This window comes from Drosophila arizonae, chromosome 2 (genome assembly GCF_054131065.1).
Source record: "Drosophila arizonae isolate 15081-1271.41 chromosome 2, UAZ_ARI_1.0, whole genome shotgun sequence".
In the NCBI taxonomy this organism is placed as follows: domain Eukaryota; kingdom Metazoa; phylum Arthropoda; class Insecta; order Diptera; family Drosophilidae; genus Drosophila; species Drosophila arizonae.
This window is the reverse complement of record NC_142922.1, coordinates 1,322,265-1,336,963: the sequence shown is the minus strand read 5'-3', so window position 1 is coordinate 1,336,963 and position 14,699 is coordinate 1,322,265. Positions and strand designations below refer to the sequence as shown.

General features: G+C 39.6%; 1 protein-coding gene and 1 long non-coding RNA gene across 2 annotated transcripts in view; one reads left to right on the top strand and one right to left on the bottom strand.

The window, feature by feature from the left end:
- The window catches only part of klg (klingon), a 66,721-nt gene extending 58,466 nt beyond the window's left edge, over nt 1-8,255 (bottom strand). The window contains exon 1 of the mRNA XM_018000694.2: nt 7,898-8,255. The gene's annotated coding sequence lies outside the window, so the exon portion shown is untranslated. The remainder of the gene's footprint in view (nt 1-7,897) is intronic.
- LOC149270170 (uncharacterized) overlaps nt 1-14,699 on the top strand; it is a 120,683-nt gene that overhangs the window by 74,946 nt on the left and 31,038 nt on the right. The gene's annotated exons all lie outside the window — the stretch shown is intronic.

Below are 14,699 nucleotides of genomic sequence, written 5' to 3'. Positions count from 1 at the left end.
AGAAGTTTTCGCCCCACACACCGACTTGTTATAAGTATCTTGGCAAATTGTCATAGGAAATTCAATTCGGGTTGACTTACACGCACTCGACTAAACTAATGAACTCACTTTTAAAGCCATTGCCCGCAACAGAAGTTTAATTAACGAATCGTCAAGCCCTAATTTCGCATATTAATAATTACGACACTGAGTTAGCTTCACTCGGGCCTTGAGTGGGAAGGGGCAAAGGGAACCGGGACTGGGTCTGGCAGGCTCCTTCCCAGCACATGCGACACGCACACGAAGCCCATAAATAATGCGCGCTGTATACAAATTTTCTAGCACGCCTCGAATTTAAGTCGAATTTAATTTCATTTCAACTCAATGCACACGAATCAGCCTCAGCCCCAGCCCGGCTCAAGGCTGCCAGCCAAGAGATAATAATAAGAATATTTATTACATACATAGCCTCTTCCCTCTCTTTTTCTCATACTCTCATACTCTCCTTCTATTTCGAGGAGCTTTCATTTGAGCGCAAATTGCATTTAATTCTACATAATTATTTTTGATTTCTCGTCTCTGCATTAAGCTGTCCACAATTTGCTTTTTGATTTTTATACCCTGAACCCATTGAAAATGGAAAATCAGGGTATAATGGTTTTGTTAAAAGTATGTAACAGGCAGAAGGAGGCGTGGCAGACCCCACATATTCTTGATCAGGGCGACGAGCTGAGTTGATTTGGCCCTGTCCGTCTGTCTGTCCGTCCGTCCGTCCGTCCGTCCGTCCGTCCGTATGTATGAACGCGTCGATTTCAGAAGATATAAGAGCTAGAGACTTCAAATTTTTTTTTAAATGTCCGTAATTACAGCGCGCATATCAAGTTTATCATTAAAAATCGATAACTCATCCCGATCTTTTTTTATCGATAAAAAACCTTATCGAAAACCAGTTATAAAATTATATCTTTTACACCTTTATTGCTAGAGTCTCCAAATTTTTAATGTATGCTTATATGCAATTTATACAATTTCGGTTTTTGTTAAAATTTACCCCCCACCCTTAAATTCACCCCCTCACCATCACTTTTGTAAAAAGCGTATTTCAAATACTAGAGACTTGGGCTTTGGAATATACACACATATTCACCATATGATTACGCTCTAAAAGTTTCATTAAGATCGTATGTCTACAAAAGAAATTATTTAACAAATAAATTCTCATAATATTGCCCACACTGCAGCGCAGCCCAAGCGCAGTCGCTGCTTACTGCGCAGTTAGAAGAGCGCAGGCTTATGCGTGCGTGTGGATGCATGTGTATGTATGTGTGCATAAAAGAGGTGCAGTATAATTAGAATATCAGCTTAGAGGGTTCAGGGTATCTCCTAGTCGAGTAGTCTCGACTGGAGCTTTCTTACTTGTTGGTTTATGACTTGAAGAATTTCTTTGTTTTGAGTTTTGGCTCGGTGATTTCCAATAAGAGTTTATGATGATACTTATGTAAGTGTGGGCCGATGCATGCTATGCCTCTGCTACTGAAACTCTACGGGCTCTCTCTGCCTGTCTATGTTTCGCTGTATCTTCTTCAGGTACTTTATGCAAAATTGCTTTTAGTAAAACCCATATTGTAAGACTTTCAGCTCATTGCAAAGGAAAAATAAAGTAGAAATGCATGTAGCATATAGAAAAGTCATGGCAGAACCTATATTGTAAATAGATTCTTAATCAAGAAGTCGTACATATTTCTATACACATTTTTTTTATTCATGATATTTAGCTATTCTCTCCGATATTTTCATAGTCTGGCACTCTTAATTGGCGCCTCTCACTCGTCCCTTATAACATGGAAGTGCACTGAAAATTTTAATCTATATAGGATATTAATATTTTGAGAAATTCATTATAATCGACAGTATGAGGTTTGCTCTAATTCTCAGGAAGCCTTGTCTCTTAGCTTGGCAACTTATTTTCATCGTTTTGCGTTTCAGCCAGCTTCTGATTACACTAAATTTCTCAAAAGCTAATAGCCTATTTGCATATTCTCAATAAGTTCAGGAAAGTTATAAAACTTGTAAAAGTTAAGCATTCTGCTAAAGCTCATTATATTCAAATATTACGTCCCCAAATGCTGCACACTTCAGCATCAAATGATTAAGTCAACGTTAAAGTAATTTCCAGTTTGATTAGCTGCCGTTCACAGAAGAAAAACACAATCTTAAACACTGCAAAATCTTGGGAAAATCCTTATATGTCAGTTAAAAGAAAACTCTGAAAGGAAATGAAGGTGCACATTTGTGTTTGTGTTTTGGTTTGCCTTCGGAGCCTTTTCAGCTTCACAATGGCAGCAACAGGAAAAAAAGGTTAAATAGCATTCGTTGAGGCTTATTTCGGGAAAATATTCTAAATGCAAACAGAACTATTTCGAGACGATTTCCTACAACAATAGAGCTCCGCAACAAAAGCGGGAGCAAAACAGAAATTTCATAAATTAAAGCTAGCTTCTGAATGGACCCGAAAAGTATGCAACAAAAGAGAGTGCAAAAGCACATTTCTATAATAAAATATAAATGCATGTATATACGAAAGAGATTTACATACATACATATATATGCGTTGGTGCGTGTCTGTGGGAGCAGCTAACGGTATAGAAGTAGAAAAGTTGTCTGACAATCGTCAGCTGGCCTCGGTAGATGAAACCGCCCCCGACAAAGATTTGTTGTAGGCGAAAAGTTTCGCAACATGGAAAATTCCTGGCATAGAAGCTGTCAGCAGAGCAAAGACGCATAATTAGTGAGACAAACGAAAAATTCTGAAAAATTGCCCAAAACTGTGTGAGCGTCTCTGAAAGTTGAGACTAAAGAGCAAGCAGCGGCTTAAAGTCCAGCCATATCCAGTTTTATAAGCCAGCAAATTAGGCAACAGGCTATAAATGTTCATAGCCAACAATTTGCAAGTAAATAACTTGTTTTGTCTCGGGCAAGAAGTTCAAAATGAAAACGCTCCAGCTGCTGCTGTTACCTTCTTAAGCGTTACCAAAAATAGAAGTCCAACAAAAAGAAGAAGAAGAAGAAGAAGCTGAGCCAACAGCTGCGAACCTTTTGGCAGGCTGCGAATGCCATTCTCAGTTACCAGGCATTTCTGCTTTGTAGGCATATTATTCTTTTCTTCTCCTATTTTTCCTTATTTTTTTTTTTTTTTTATACCCTGAACCCATTGAAAATGGGAAATCAGGGTATAATGGTTTTGTTGAAATGTATGTAACAGGCAGAAGGAGGCGTGGCAGACCCCACAAAGTATATATATTCTTGATCAGGGTGACGAGCTGAGTTGATTTGGCCCTGTCCGTCTGTCTGTCTGTCCGTCTGTCCGTCTGTCCGTATGTTTGAACGCGTCGATTTCCGAAGATATAAGAGCTAGAGACTTCAAATTTTTTGTAAAATGTTCGTAATTACAGCGCGGATATCGAGTTTATCATTAAAATTCGATAACTCATCCCGATCTTTTTTTATCGATAAAAAACCTTATCGAAAACCAGTTATAAAATTATATCTTCTACACCTTTATTGCTAGAGTCTTCAAACTTTTTATATATGCTTATATGCAATTTATACAATTTCGGTTTTTGTTAAAATTTACCCCCCACCCTTAAATTCACCCCCTCACCCTCACTTTTGTAAAAAGCGTATTTCAAATACTAGAGACTTGGGCTTTGGAATATACACACATATTCACCATATGATTACGCTCTAAAAGTTTCATTAAGATTGTATGTCTACAAAAGAAATTATTTAACAAATAAATTCTCATAATATTGCCCACACTGCAGTCGCTGCTTACTGCGCAGTTAGCAGAGCGCAGGCTTATGCGTGCGTGTGGATGCATGTGTATGTATGTGTGCATAAAAGAAGTGCAGAATGATTAGAATATCAGCTTGGAGGGTTCAGGGTATCTCCTAGTCGAGCAGTCTCGACTGGAGCTTTCTTACTTGTTTTTTTTTTATTTTTATTTTATTTTTTTTTTTTTTTTGTATATTCTGCTTTTGGGCACAGCCTCTAAATATTCAGTTCAGCTTTAAAAATTATTACAAATAATGATAGGCAAGTCCGTAGCTGTGCAGTCAAGACATTACTTCTGCCACTGGCAGCAGACATTTGCCTTCCTGTGCTGCTTCGACTTCCTGCTTTTGAGAATAGCTCAGAGATAAATGCCCATCATGGCCGTGCACACAAACATTTCGAAGACATTCAAAAGTCGGCATGAAATTTAATTAAAAATGTTATTACAACTACAGCCGAGTTGTAGTAAAACCAAACATCAAGACTGACTATTTATATTGCTTCCCACCCGAGTTTGAGTGATATAGGAGACATCCTAAAGGCTTCTTGTTTACATGCATACACATAAGAAAAGTCATTGCGAACAGCTGCTGCCAAAGTTCCCACTCGGAGCAAAGGCTTGATTGAACTCGGCATCCGTCTGGCAGATCTTAATGAAATTTCTAGCGCATGAATAATACATTAAAATGAATGTATGTACCAAGAATCAACACTGTAGAATTTATAAGATATTGGTTAAACTGAAATACAAAGTGTGATTTTATGACCAAAAGTTACTTACCAAATTGTTTATGCCTAGGTCAAAAAGCCTTGAAGTTATGCAAACAAAACTAATTTAATATATCGATAATCATCGATATTGGAGGTTGAGATATTGGAATAAAAAGAAAATCATAAAATTTTGTTGCGTAGGGTAAACAAGAATAAAAGTTGTAAAAATCAGCTGTCTAACTTTTGTAGTTCCAGAGATTGAGGCATCAGACGAATAGGCAAGAGCAATGGAGAAATACTCCCATTCTCCATAAGTTTTGCCTGTTCTCTTATGGTTAGTTATCTGTTCACTCACGCATTACATTAAAAGTGAAGATGAATATTCTTTCTATCCCATAATGGGCTGTGAATGTGCTCATATATGTAGTGACCCCGACCCTTCACACATTTCAATGAATCCGATTCGTGTACGAACTCGCTGTGCTACTTCAGAAATTGTCGATGTTTAGTGGTTGAGGATATGCTGCTAGTTAACTGACTAATCGCATTAGATTAACACATATACAAATAAAACTCTTGACGGCCGACAACAAAGCCACAACAATTACAAGGCAGATAGTAAAGGGCAGCTTAAGCAGACGATGAAAAAAACGGCGAACCAAGAAAGCGAAGCATAAGGCGAGAGAACAAAAAACCAATCCAATATAGTTGTTATTGCCTTTGTGTTGTGCCTCGCAAAAGGCGTTTATAAATTACTTAAAGCACTTAATGCGGCACGAAAGAAAACTGGCAGAGCAACAGGAAGGAACATCCCAGCTCCAACCCGTACCCCGAGCCCCGCAGCTCGAACCAAGAAGACCGAAGCCCGAAGCCCGAGACCCAAGAACCAACAACCAGAACAGAAAACAACTTGTGGCATGACCAACCCATACGCACCATTGCAATATGCTTTCTTTCTCTCTCTCTCTTCTATTTTTTTTTTTTTTTTTTTTTTTTTTTTTTTTATGCTGTCTTGGCCAGATTAAAGCGTATCATGTTAGCAGCAAGTCCAAACCGCAGGCAGTTCAAGTAAGAACAGTTCAGTCGGGCGCAACCGACTGCCCTACACTCGTTGAGGGCTCAACTTGGATTGGGGTAGCTCAAGAAATATATATTTTTAACTAAGAAAAGATGCGCAATACAGCTTTAAAGCTAAAGAATATACAGTATCTCCAATATCCTGCATTCGTAATAAATGTTTCGCAACACTACATTGATATACATTGTCTCAACTGTAGGTCAGACATTGCACAACAACCAATCAACTCCGGTTTGCTTCACCCATGAGCGAGTATAACTGGGACTACAGCTAGAGCAAAGGAGCTGGCGTGCGCCTGCTATAGGCACAAGAAAATCCTCTCAATTGATTATCAATCAATTTCTGTGGCAGTGTAACATTCCCCCGCCCTGGCACAGTGCGAAACAAGGCGAACGAATGCCTGGGATTGAGACTGCTCTATGGCATATATAAGATTGGGCTAATGGAATTAAAACTGGGCAGGAGACAGTCGACTCTTAGCTGGCAGTAAAACAATAAAAACGTGTCAACACAAATCAATTGCATTAAGCAGACAGCTTGCCGGAACGTGAGTCCTCCAGTCCTGGGCCCCCGATGGTCCGTTAATGTGGTTTAGGCCCGTAAAACGAAATTGAGTCGCCTAATCGGGTGCTCAAATTAATGCTAATGCCAACAGCTGGCAGTGACTTATTTATGCAATGCATTGCGAAATTTGCGCTGCTCCTCATAATAATTAAGGATTATTTTGTGCGCTTCCTCAAAGCATTTTGCTCAAATTCCCGAAATTCCGCACAGAACATAATGGAAATATCTATCTCTGGTAATTGTCCCTGTGTGTGTGTCTCTTCCTTTCTCTCTCTCTCTCTCTCTCTCTCTGGCGCTTCCTCTATGTGTGTTGGCGTTATTAGAGGCAGCAGCCAGAAATATTTCCTTTGGCCATTTTTCCGTCCAAACATCCTTCGCCTGAGGTCTCCATCGTCATCTTGGAATTGAATAAAAGTCGTCGTAGTACATGCAATATCCAAGTTGAGACATAGTCGCCTACTGTTTGCCTTTCTCTTTATACCCTCAACCCTCATTGAAAAGGGTATAATGTTTGCGGTAATGTATGTATGTAGACCAAAGGAGCTTAGACCGAAACCGTAGATGCTTGATTGGGGTCAATTTACCCCTGTCCATCCGTCAATCAGTATGTCCTGCTACCCGCCTTTGTACCTTTATGTATGAACACGTGGACCTGGGAACCTCTAAGAGATGGAAGCCTTAAATTTTTCACTTGGTTTTTATCTAGAGTATGTCTTAATTCATCGTGAGCCCTATAAATTATTTAATTATTTACCTATTTTATTAAGAATGTGTCGTGGAGTCTTTAATGTACAGTTTTTAAAAGGATAAGCTTTTAATACTATATATCTAAGTTATACGTTTATAAGTATTACATATAGATAGTTTCTATATAGTCGAGAAGTAATGGGTATCTCCACGTCGATCACTTTTTTCAACAGCACTATGTTTTCATTCATTCACTTTTCATACTACAGAATTTACGGATAAAATTTCTTTTAGAGGGTAGCTCCCTGGAGGAGCTCTTTCTCTGCCTTTATTTCTATTTAGAGGATAACTTCATGTCGTTCATAGCCGACTTGACTTGACTCTGTCTGACTTGATTTGCTTTTTCACACGTCGACGCATGTGTTTATTCGTACTTCGCACAGTTTAGCTTCCTTTTTGGCCTTTCTCTTAGTATTTTTTTGTGTTTTATTTTTTCTCTGTTTTGGCATTTGCACAACAATTTCTGCGTCTTGAATGGAAATTCTCCTTCAAAAAAGCACAAAACACAATTCGCCGCCTTAAGCCAACGCAAAACAATGAAAATTGGTTTTGTTACAACGTCTGTTGGCCAAGTTTGTGGCTGGCGGCTGGCGGTTGGCGTCTGAGCCTCAGTGCACAAGACGTTCGCGTCTTTTTATTGCCTCAGTTATTGTTGCTGTATTTGTTTGGCAACAGTGAATGTGGCCAAGGAATGCACATTTCTGCCTCGGCTGCCTCTTTCTGTTTATGGTGTTGGGGGATATTATCTCATAAAATATAAAATGTAAACACTGGTAGGCTGTCAGACAGACAGACAGAAGGACCGTTAGCTAGCCTGCCTGGCTGCCTAGCTGGTTGGCTTGTTTTGTCTCTTTAGCACGTACACGTTTATACTCCTTAATGTGATATTCAGTGTCAGGAGACATGCCAGAAATCAAGAGGACTTTCAATAATCGACAAATATATATATTATGAGTGTTTGCCTCTCATATAAATATTTATTACCTTTTTTATGGGTGCTACTGGGGGGAGTTTCGATGTACACTTGCACTTTCTAAACACTTTCCGTTATCAGTTCACAGTTATTCATGCATTCGTTTAGCTCGCAAAACTTATTATATTATGTCCATAGTACTTGACTGATTCCACTCCACATATTAGCAGCTGTGTAAGCAGCACTGGCACCGCAGTTCACACACACGCACAATCGCACGCATAAACGGGTGCTAGAGCAACGGTATCTTTAACTGTAGCTTGCTTTTGGGCATGCACCGTTCATATATTGAATACGCGCGCGTCACGTTTCGCTGTGTCCGCCTTGTGTAAGAGTTCACTTTCTACTAAACACTTTAGCGCGTGCTGCAGATTACCATTATTCGTTCGGTTCGCCTTTCGGCCAAGCTTCGTGTGCGACCGAGGCGAAGTCGTTCGTCGTGCCAAATGTGCGCTTCGTCGCGACGCTGAGCGCGACAAGGCTACGCATCGGCTGCGCTCTCAACTGTCATGTGGCCAAACTTCGCCGCCATGCAAATTGGACTTGCGGCGAATTCAAGCAGTCAGAAGCTTGTTCAAGAGAGGGGCAATGCCTAGCTAAGGCAAGGCGATCGCAGTTTGTTTATTTAAATGCAAATTATATTGTTTGCTATAATATTATATTACATTTGTATTTGTATAGCATTTATAGCAAAACTTATGGTGTACTAACCCTCGCTCAGGCAGCAGCTTGGCTGCTTTGGCTTGTCTTGCATTTCCCCTGCTGAGGCAACGGCACTTTAGTTCGCTGGGGCAATTCTCGCTCGCAACATGTTCGCTCGCAACATGCTCGCAGCGCTGGCAGCGCTGCCAGCTCATGCATGTTTCCACGGCGAAGTATCAAAATACAGCACGAGGCGCTGTGGATCAGAGTTGCGTGTAATTAAAACCAAACAGATTCGCGCTGCCCTCAACCCACGCGCGCGCTCTGCCCTGGGTCGTGGGTCAACCTGATAAGGCAACTGTTGCCACCAAGACAGCGCACGGTTTGTCAGCATTTTGTTGCCATTGCTGTTGTTGTTGTTTCTCCTCCTGCTGCTGCTCCTGCTGATGATGCTGCTGCTGCTGCTGTTGTTGTTGTTGTTGCTGGAGTAGCAAAAGCAAAACGTTCACATTCTGCGCTTTATTATGCTGAAGCGTCCAAAGGTCGAGAATTAAAAAACTGAACGACAAATTTTTGCTGGCAATGCAAAAACAGCCAAAACAGACAAAATATGTAATGAAATTATAAGGAATAATACATACATAGATATAAATAGGTTTATAGCCCAGCCGAAGCTGTCATGAAATTAATTTAAATATTTTTCAATCTTTTTGTTTTCGCTGTTGCCTTGGAGAGCATTGCTCTAGATAAGATGGACTCAGGACTTATTTTTGTATTATCCATTTTTCATTATAACTACCCACGCCCTACACTGAGTCTACCCGCCCATGTTTGCTTGTTAATTTGCATAAATAAAATATATATAGTAAGTGCAACTTTAAGAGAAAAAAATCACTTAAATTTTTCTGTGCCACAAAGAGGATTCGTCAGCTTAGCTTATGTCATTCCAGTTATTCTCTAAAAAATAAAAGGATTAACAAGCAAAACTTGACAGTTTCATTATAGAAAAACTCAAAGCATAGAAAGAGATAATAGAAAAGCGAGCGAGCTCTTTATGATGCCCATTCACTTGAAGCAAGAAGAGTGTATTGGCTTTTTTAACTACTACTGAGGAAGAGAAGAAGAGAAGAACATGAAATGGAAGCATTTCCTATAACACCCAAATATGTGAGATAAGTTGGTATTAAGAAGTGAATTCTTTTATAAAAAGATTCGGAATTAATGAAGAGCATGAAAAGTTGTAAAGAATTATATAGTTTATGGGAAATGCCAAAAGTGCAGAGCTGTATGTAATTTATTGTCTTAAAGTAGAGAGAGATTATTGTAAGTTTCTATTTATTATTATTATATTATTATATTATATTATTTATGTATATATTTATATTTTTGTACACGCATGTCTATTTGCTCATATAGTATATAATGCTTTCAAGGGTATTACTAAAGCTATTTAGATCCAGACGTTCAGCTTAGCCTGAGATTTTGCTTGCTTTTCAATTTCCAAGCTCACGCACACAATTGCTTTCACTATCGACTCATCAAGACTTTCCCTATAAAAATCATATTTTGTAGCGTAGGAGTGTAATAATGGGTTAAATGCTTGAATTACAAAATATTGTAAACTTTTAATTAACAGTAAACTTTTGCCTTAATGCCATAAGGAATCAGCAGAGTTTATTACGGATATAAAATCTCAGCTCTGCACTTTAAAGAGTTTCGTGCATGGCTACGAAGAGCAGCTCCAGAGAGTCCTCAGTGAGCTTATCTTTGCGAGTGAGTTGAAGTTATTGTTGCACGCAGCTGCACGCGCAGGAGGCCAATGTCGGATTTTGTGTCGATTTCAATTTACTTGGCACTAGGTGCATATGGGTAGGCCACTGGCCATACCGGAAGACACAGCGGGGTGGGAGGGGAGTGCTGAGGGTGCGGGTGAGGGCGGGGGTGGCTGAGGGCAAACAGCGAGAAGAACTACAAACAGGCAAACAAATAAACAAGCGGCAAACAAACATGCCTTCACGCTCCGCGCTCTGATTGCCGCACATTTGCGCAAAAAGGCCAAACAATTCAATTCAATTGACAACAACAGCCCCGAGCGAGTCCGACTGAAGAGAGAGGGAGAGAAAGAGAGAGAGAGAGAGAGAGAGAGAGAGAGAGAGAGAGAGTGAATGTGAGTGGCCATGGGCTTAAGAGAACTGGCTGACAACAGTGCTGATAGTATTAAAACAACTAGCAAAGCGTGCGAGGCGGGCGTAACTGACTATCCAATTCACGCCACTGATATAGACCCATTTATATACAAAGCAGATCGATCTCTATTTCAGTAGAAGAGCAATAATGATCAAGCTGTTAAATTCGTCCACAAAGTGCTGCCTTTTCATCATTTTGCATTCCCACAGATTGGATATATGAAGGATAGGGCCATTAAACAGGTCTATGGAAAAACAAAGTTCAGGGATTATAGAACTGTAAGTGATTGGTATTGAATAGAATTGATAATGCTATAGACATTTTCCTATACAGAGAGACGAACATTGCCAAGTAAAATCAATAAACTCACACGATGTAAACGAATATAGGAAACTAAACAGTTTATCAGGTGAGGATCTCAATTTTAGCTCACTCGTTGACAGATTGACTAAGAGACGATTACGCATCCAAACGGGCCTACATATATAGCGTGCTTCGGGATCTCTATGAGATCGGAAGATCTTCAGTCTACCTTTACATAGTCAGGCAAACTAAGAGAAAGGCAATCATAACCCAGAAACCAGAAATTCTATCATTTGGCCGGGATGTGATCGGACACCGATACATGACTATATATGTATATACTTTTATAGGTGTGAATCTATAGCTGACCTACACAGACAAATACTGAAATACACCAACAAATATACTCTCCTCACTACAAGTGAGCATGTGTAACGGTCCTTCTCTCTCTCTCTCTCTCTCTCTCTCTCTCTCTCTCTCTTTCTATGAAGTAAATATAGAAAAGAGTATATACATATACCAACTTTCAAGTCTTATCTTCCATAATCACATAGAACCAATATACTCTCCTCACTTCAAGTAAGCTTGTATAAACATGAATCAGTTCTTAAATAGATATACTTCAAGAACATATATATGCAATCGAAAATCTTCAGCTAACCTACATGGGCAGGCAGACATATCATACCGAATATACTCTCCTTCCCCGACGCGAACGTGTATAAACATACCTCTATGAGGTCGCCTGGTAAATGCGTGCAACCGAAAGTCCTAGCCACCAGCGTTGCATGACCAATCTGTGCGTTGTCTGTTCGCCGTTGTTGTTGTTGCTGTTGTTGTTTGATGTTGTTTGCGCTGCACTCGAATGCTTTTTGCAATGTAAACAGTCTCTGCGAAACACCCCCTAGCCTCTACCCGCCACCCCTCCGCACTCTATCATCCACTCACAGAGATTCTCACTTCTTTTTTGCGTTTTCTTTCGTTTTTTTTTTTTTATTCTGATATATTTTTGTTTATTTGCTTTAGTGCGGTTAATTTCCCCCGCAACCCCTCCCCACGGCCCATCAGTCGGTAGCTGTTCGGATGGCCGCAAATTAGTTGAATTTCAGCAAAAGCCGACAAGGCTCATCTACACTTTTTTGTTTGGGTTTGGGCCGAGCCAGATGGGACATGCATAGGCCGGCACAGTTCACCCTTATTTTTGTCCGCCTCGGCTTGAGTTGAGCTCTTCGTTTCGGCACTTAATCCGCTTAAAATTTGAAAATGCTAATAGTTTTTCATGTAACATCCCCGTGACTTCGAGGTTGACCAAAACCATCCACTATGGCTGCACGCTTTCCCAACTTGCTCTTCCTCTGCTCTCTTCCATACCCCAAATAAAAGGTGTTAAAAGCCAATAACTTATACGCTTAGCATTTTCATTTCAGGTTTTCCCTGACTGCGCCTGAGCCTGGCTATGCGGATATGAGCTCATCTCCAATCATCTAATCACAACATATATGCTTTGCAATAATTGCGTAACTATTTATGTTTATTTCAGCTACCCTCAAGCCAAGCCGGAGGGTATATTGTTTTCTGTTGATGCGTGATATGTGATATATGCTATGTGTGCGTAATGAGCAGAAGAGGGCGTGGCTGAGTCCATACTTTATATTCCTGATGGGTTTTGTTCGCTTAGCCTGATCGATGAGTCTGCCTTTATAATTGTCTATCTGTTTGTCCTACTCACTCATGTGCTTGTCTTTCGATAGGTCTAACTCGCTATCATCGATAGTTTTTCTATCTAGCCGTACGTCTATCTGCATTGTCGTCCTTCTAGGATTCTTTCCATCTGGCCATTTGTTTCTTTTTTCTTCGATAGGGTTTTGGGGATAGCTAGGTAGGTATGCTGTCTAATTCCATACGGGGATCAAACTTCAGGTTATCGATTGCCATTTCCGTCTATTCGTTCGTCTGATAGGCCAACTAAATTTTTACTAGACTTCATAGGAACGTCTAATCGATATTTCGTCCCTCTATCTCTCACTCTATCCCTCTCCCACAATCACTATCACTATTTCTCTCAAATAATATTATGATATTCTCTCTCTCCATTGAGGGCATTCCCTGTCAAGCACGTCTATCTGGCTCCACACCCATTACCGATTTTTGTGATATTTTATATCAATTTGACCGCAGCATAAGGCAGACGATTTTATTAAAATATTCTTAAAGCTCACTTTTCATAATTTAAGCACGTATGTTAAAGCAAAATCCTTTTGCTATTTGCTGTTTGCCCATAACACTGTGCAGCAAATTGAATCTTTCTTTTATTTTGTCGCTTTTTTGCTCGCACGGCAATAAAGTGATATGCGAGAGAAAGAAATTCAGTGGAAATTCACCGTAGATTTTTTACCTCATTTTGATTGATTGACAATTTGTTTTCACTGTGGACAATGCAAAAGAAAATGTGTAAAAGTTATTTAAAAATCAGTTCCCCTCAGTCGAGTGCAATGGAAAAAGTAACGCTTTGTAGCAGAGTGTAATAAACTAGTTATGAATTTTACAAAGTTTTGAATTAAATTTTATGGCGACCCTATTGAGCTTAAAATAAAATATCTCAAATACGCTTCTGATCCTTGTTGCGCAGTGTAATTGTTAGTTTTTTTGCCACCCCAAAGATTTGGACATCAAATCAATATGAGCCACAAAGCAACATTTGCACGTTCCACTCACCCTCGGTCCATGTGCAATTATGGGGAATTCATATATCGGAAATTCCTGTTATAAATAAACTTTATGCATTTGTCTTCACAATTATGCAGAAAACTAATTGCAAATAGGTGGGAGAGTGCTACCAAGGTTTTATGGGACATGCAACAATGCATTAATATTATTTCCATCTCCTGCTTCTTCCTTTTTTGGTATATTTGCTATGCCACGCCCAGGGCTGGGCTAGCGGCTGTGACATTCTATTAATAATAATAATATTTTAGCACTTAGCTAGGCAAAAACTTGATGCGAAAATAAAAGCCTCGTGGGCGCAGGAGGAAGCGCCGGAACAACAACACATATGGCCGGACATCCTGGGGGTGTATTTGAGTCCCTGTCGGCTCCTGCTCTTTTATTTATGATAATGTCTGGCCATTCGTTTGGTTTATTGTGCTAATGTGCCGCAATTAAGATTAAGAAGATGATTTTCCTGTTTTCCCAGACTGCACAGCTTCAGCCCAACAACAAAACACGTGTGCGAACATTTGCGAGTACACCCACACATAGATAAACATACACATGGATCTGCATGTGTGTATACACAGAGTGTATTGCTCTTCTGGTTTTCACCTATAAATAAATGTATTTGCCACATGCTGACATTTATATGCATATCTATATTTGGGCTGAGATCATAAATTATTATCAGCAATATGTATTCGACGAGTCTTTCGAATGGATTTTGGAAATCATTTTGTGTTTATTGTTTATTGAAAAACTCACGCTATTTGAAATGAAAAGTTTCGGTATTGAAAAGATAGAAGAAGTTATGATAGATATAGATATAGATAATATAGAGTACACATATACTTATGTATAGGGAATTTATAGTTAAAAGAAAACTTTGTATGTTATGCATAAGGAATCAATTTATTTATCTGCCTGTTCGTTTCATCTTTCACATCTCGAGATCTGCAAAGCCTGGACACT